Here is a 6,258-nt window from a genome sequence, read left to right as displayed (position 1 = left end):
TAACCAACAACGATGACTACGAAGACTATTTCCTAAAAAATAATATCCTGTACAAGGACGCAGTTCTTGAGCTGTTAGTTGTTCCTAATTCAATGGAAGAGGAAATTATCAGCGTAGCACACAAGGAGGGCCACTTCGGTATAAAGAAGACTCGCGATGTGGAAAAGTCGTATTATTTCCCTGGAATCCAACAAAATGTAGAACGAGTTGTCAAAGGATGCGTGGAATGCCTGATAATCGATCCAAGCGTGGATAAAATGAAGGGTTACTCAGTCCCATTGACAAGGCTCAGGAACCTCTCGGAACCTATCACATCGACCACGTTGGACCCCTCACCGACACGAAGAAACGCTATAACCACAATTTGGCTGTCGTGGATGGATTTTCCAAGTTTGTTTGGCTTTATCCAACAAAGTCGACTGGAACCGAAGAAGTCTTAGAAAAACTTGAAAAGCAAGCATCAGTTTTTGGTAATCCTCGCCGAATAGTTATTGACAGAAGCACCGCTTTTACTTCAGGACTCTTTAACGAGTACTGCAACCGTGAAGGAATCCAGCTTCTACACATCACCACAGGCGTACCCAGAGGTAACGGCCAAGTGGAAAGAGTTCACAGAATTGTCATCCCGATGCTCAGCAAAATGTGCCAGGAAAACCCTCTGAATTGGTATCGTCACGTAGATAGAGTTCAGCAGATAATTAACAACACTCCACCTCGAACAACTAAGTACAGTCCGTTCCAAGTCTTGACCGGATTGATTATGAGAAAGAGGGACGACGAATTCTCGAAACTTTTTGAAAACTTAGAAATAGAAGAACTAAATGTCGAACGTGAAGAGATACGAAAGAAAGCTCAGCAAAATATAGAGATAGTCCAGCAAGAAAACAGAAAGAGTTTTAACGAAAAAAGGAAGGTAGAAACTGAATATGCTGTAGGTGAATTGGTTGCCATAAAAAGAACACAGTATGGAACTGAAATGAAACTCCGTTCAAAATTTTTCGGCCCATACAAAGTAACTAAAAAACTTAATCACGGGCGCTATGAAGTAAAGAAAGAAGGCAATCAGGAGGGACCAAATATTACTACGACAGCAGCCGAATATATGAAAAAATGGGGTTCATTAAGGGGCGAATGAAGATTCAGGATAGCCGATTGTGGGATATGGATACATTGAGGGATTTACAGCAACCTATTTAATTTCATATGGGGACACACTTCTCAGAGTTCCGCAACCTCAAGCATTCTTCATCAGCCAAAAACGCAAAAGAGTTCCTATCTCTTTTTATCAAAGTGATCTATATCCATCACCCTCTTTCATTAAAAATTACGCCTTATAAATGTAAGCAAGTCAGTTGATGTGGAAATTTTGTCAGAGGAAGTCGTGTCATCCATAGAGTGCGAAAGTCGTGGAGCTTAAATATAATACCTTTGTTTCTTTAATTTACTTACTATACCCGAAATAAACATTTTAATTTGTACTACCCTACATATATTCTTGATCAGCATGACTAGACGAGTCGATCTAGCCATGTCCGTCTGTCCGTCCGTTTCTACGCAAACTAGTCTCTCAGTTTTAAAGCTATCAGGCTGAAACTTTCCCAAAAGTCTTATATCTTTTGCAGGTAGTCTATAAGTCGGAACCAGCCGGATCGGACAACTATATCTTATAGCTCCCATAGGAATAATCGGAAAAAAAAATTTAAAAAAGTTCTATCTTTTGTGTTTTTTAGCATATAACCTCCTAAGCTTGGAAATAACATTTTTTAATTAGTTGTGAATTTCGAATTGAATTTTATCGAAATCGGACGACAATATCATATAGCTGCCATAGGAACAAATTATAGCTTCGGTGTTTTTCAACATATAACCTCCTACGCTTGGAAATAACATTTTTTAATTAGTTCTGAGTTTCGAATTTAATTGTATCAAAATCGGACGACTATATCATATAGCTGCCATAGGAACGATCGGAAAATTGGTGGGAAAATAATATGAAACAAATTATAGCTTCGGTGTTTTTTTATTAAATAACCTCCTACGCTTGGAAATAACATTTTTTTATCAATTCTGAATTTCGAATTTAATTTTATCAAAATCGGACGACTTTATCATATAGCTGCCATAGGAACGATCGGAAAATTGGTAGGAAAATAATAGGAAACAAATTATAGCTTCGGTGTTTTTTGACATATTATCTTATACGATTGGGAATATCATTTTTTGTGTTTTTAAATTTAATAATTATAGCTGCAAATCTTCCAAAGCCAACAGTACCGCCAACGTTATAAGCGCAATGGAGATCATCGATCATAAGGACGATATCCGGGATTTCAACACGACTTTGAAGCTACTTTATTTTTATAGCAAAATACGTAACTTTGAAATTCGACTACAAGAGAACCACGGCAGACCGCACCTTTAGTTCTTCATGTAAATTCTTAAGAATTCGCGGTCCGTCGAGTATAATATGTTCCCGAATTTTGGGGGTGAGGACCGTAAACTAGAGTATTACCTACAGTGGCGGACAAAAGTCTACGAACGACACCCTTTTTTGGAGTTTACCCACTCCTATAGCTTTTACAGGAAAAGTAATGATGCAGTTTTGTTTTAAAAAGTATTAATATACCAAAACCAAAATTTTATTCTTATTCATAAACAACTTTTAGAGTTACAAACTAAAAACTTAAGAAAGGCACTCACTTAAGTGTACGTTCGATTTCTTTTTTGGCACTTATATGGTATCAAAAAAAAACACCTCTTAACGAGGTAAAAAGTAGTGGCGAACGCGCCTTTAACAATAATATCTGATATCAACAATTGTGACGAAAAATTATATTACATTCGATAAAATAAATAAGCTATATTAAATTTATGAATTCGGCCCGCAACAGTTAATATTTATTTACCTACACGTACATTTTCTGTTGTAGCGGCCGAATTCCTAAATTAAATATAGTTTATTTATTTTGTCGAATGTAATATAATTTTTCGTCACAATTGTTGATATCAGAAATTTTTGTTAAAGGCGCGATCGCCACTACTTTTTACCTCGTTAAGAGGTGTTTTTGTTTGATATCAGAAGTTTTTTTTTGCTCAAGAGTTTAAGTACCCCAATACCATGACTAGGAGTCGTCCCCATATGGCTTGGCTATTGAAAAACCAAACACACAGATTCGACCCCTAGTCTTAGCTGAACGCCACCATTAATTAGGCTCAACAAGTTTTATTGCTTTAATTACCTATTTTAATAGCACAAGTGTGGAATCTCAAGGGCTGTTTAGTTTCAGATTCCAAGAAAAATCTGTCGTTTCTTACATTTCCCGCCGAACTAGCGGGTTTTTCCGAAGTGGTCGAACAAATAGATCAAATTTCCAATTTCGATTAGCTTCATGCAAGTAAAGGACCCTAAAACCATAACAGATTTTCCGTTTCAAAATATCGAATAAGAATATTTTTCATCAAATTGGTTTTTTCTTGTTTATTCCAATAAGTATGAAATATTTCGTACACGGAGTTGAAACGAGTTGCACTTTTTATCGCTTAATATCTTCCAAACGGTAATTTTTAGGGCAAAAAGTGTTATAGATCAAAAGTTGAGGAATCTCAAGGGCTATATGATTTGAAATTTAAAAAGAAATCGTTCGACTCAATTTTGAGAAAATAGTCGAAAAGTGGTTTTAAAAAATAAATTTTTGTCATAACTCTAAATCTGTTATATTCAGACAATTTTACTTTATGAAGAGAATTGGGCAAATTAAATTATCTTTTCAGAGATATATAGCACGTTTCTGTAGCATTAGTTGTTTAGATATTATAGGCATTTTAAATCTGGTCTTTTTTTGGAATTTCCGCTAAACTAGCGGGGTTTTCCAAAAATCGTAGAACAAACGTTTTCTATTTCAAGCTACTTTATACACACATAGGGTTTTCAAAACCCTAAAACTAAGATGGGATGCATACAAACCCACAAACAAAGGGACAAACATTTTCATTTTGGGAAGAAGAAAAAAATCTTGTTTTTTGAATTACTTTTGAATGGGACATCGGATTTCAACAAATGAAGTGTATTTCGAAGCGTATTCTCAGTAAGAACAAAACTAGCTAAACAGCCGGGTGCTTTTCTCGCCACCGTATCCAGCAGCTCCAATTTTCTAAATTTTTACTTTTGCATTTTCACCGCCTTTTCTCCCAAACAAATCTATATTTCGAAAGTCTTGGTATGCAATCCTCTTAGTTTTTGTGATACCTTTCGATTGGTGTATCACTCGTTACGATCGGACCATAACGGCAGATTTTCAATTCAACTAAACGGTACTTTGCCGTTAGGTTTTACCTAGAAAAAACAGGAGAAACAGCTGTCCAACAGATGGTGGGGCTGGTGTTCCAGGACCTACGAGGTTACGGTAACATCAGAACACCAAGTCCTTTCGTGACGAAAAATTTCACGGGCTGGACCTTCGGGCGAGGCCGCAGCCGGGTTTTATTCTACGTGGCCGAGGTATGAGGCTTGTGAGGCCAAGAATCCTATGGGTTGGACCTTCGGGCGAGGCCGCAACCGGGTTTAATTGTACGTGGCCGAGGTATGAGGCTCGTGAGGCCAAGAATCCTACGGGCTGGACCTTCGGGCGAGGCCGCAGCCAGATTCTGTCATGGTTGGCCGGCTAAAAGCAAGTTTGAATAGTCAAAGTCGGAAGGATCGGCCATTCCGCTACGATGTGGGATTAATGGGGCAAGTGAGAGGATCTTCGGTCTTACCGTCGGAGTTAGTAGGACACGAAGGGATCTACCACTTCGCGGTAGGGTATTAGGGGAGGACACACGAGAGGATCGTCCGTCCCGTGGTGGGAGTTAGTAGGACACAAAGAGGTCTACCACTTCGTGGGGGGGGGGGGGGGTAATTAAACAGGAGAGTGAGGAGGTCTTCCGCCTCACTGCGCAGGTAGGTTAGTGGATGAAATTCAGAAGATCGGGATAACGTATATGTATATGGCGTAAATAATTTACCGCTTCCAATTGGGTCATCGGTCGTTGGTAACCTGAATCACTCGGTGAACAAAGGGGTGCGGGGGGGCAAAAACAATATGTATATCAACCCGGCTTGTCGTTTCCTTTCGTATAAGTTCACTTAGTTTTATTCGTCATGTTTAATTGTCCTTGGGTTACACTGCGCCGATTACACATATTCACCAACCTTGTTTTCTACCGACCGCGTTTTCTTTCCCACGTGTTTCTCTGTTTTCTTTTGTCCGCGTGCGCGACCGTTCGCCTCGAGGTACCAGAGCCGAGAGAGCCCCCGGAAACCGCCGTGTTGCCCTCTCATCCTTTTGACCTTCTCCTTGCCAGATCGGCTTGGTATTTTCTATATAAAATTTAAAGGAAGTAAGCTAAAAAAGATAAGAGTGGTCCCGCCTTTTTTTAAAGAAAAAAAATTTTTTTTCTTGTCAATCAAATAAAAAAATTTGTTTCCTAATTTTTTTTTCTTATGAAATTCTAAACTGACTTAAAAAATTCTTGCGTTTTTTATTTCCCATTTTTTAAGTGAAATTATAATTTTATGTTTTGTTATCACTATAATTCTTAACAAAAATACAAAAAACCTTTATATCAACAATAAGTAAGTGAAATGATGATATAAAAAAATTTTTAAATAATCGTTATTTACTAAGAAATATAATTCCAAACTGTTTTTCTTAAGATAAAATCGAAACTGGCATTTACCAGACAAAAATGCGAGAAATATACCTTATTAGGTAGAGGCCTTTAAAGCTAAATTTAAGAGAAAGTGCGCAAAAATGCACTTTTACACTAACCTACAAGGTGAGTTTCAAAGTAAACAGGACTTTTAAAAAAAAGACAGAACAAATAGTTTTTTCGGCAAAATCAATTTATTTTATTCAAAATAGTCTCATTCTGCTTTAATACAGCGTTTTGGACGGTCCAAAAGCATGTCGAACGAGTGTTTTAGCTCGTTGCCCGGTATGGCCGCCAGTATGCCGGTGCAAGACTGTTGAAGGCCTCTATGTCTGCATAACGCTTTCCTCTCATCGGCAAATGCATTTTTCCGAAAAGGTAGAAGTCGCACGGTGCCATATCAGGTGAATACGGGGAGTGGTTGATGATTAAAATGTGATTTTTGGTCAAATAGTCGGACACAAGCGTCGATCGATGAGACGGCGCATTATCGTGCAACAAACGCCAACTTCCATCTTCGCGATATTCGGGCCGAACACGTCGAATACGGCGCACCAAACGCTTCAA

Source organism: Drosophila subpulchrella, unplaced genomic scaffold (genome assembly GCF_014743375.2).
Source record: "Drosophila subpulchrella strain 33 F10 #4 breed RU33 unplaced genomic scaffold, RU_Dsub_v1.1 Primary Assembly Seq377, whole genome shotgun sequence".
Taxonomy (NCBI): Eukaryota; Metazoa; Arthropoda; class Insecta; order Diptera; family Drosophilidae; genus Drosophila; species Drosophila subpulchrella.
The sequence above is the reverse complement of the archived record's forward strand: the minus strand, read 5'-3'. Positions refer to the sequence as shown.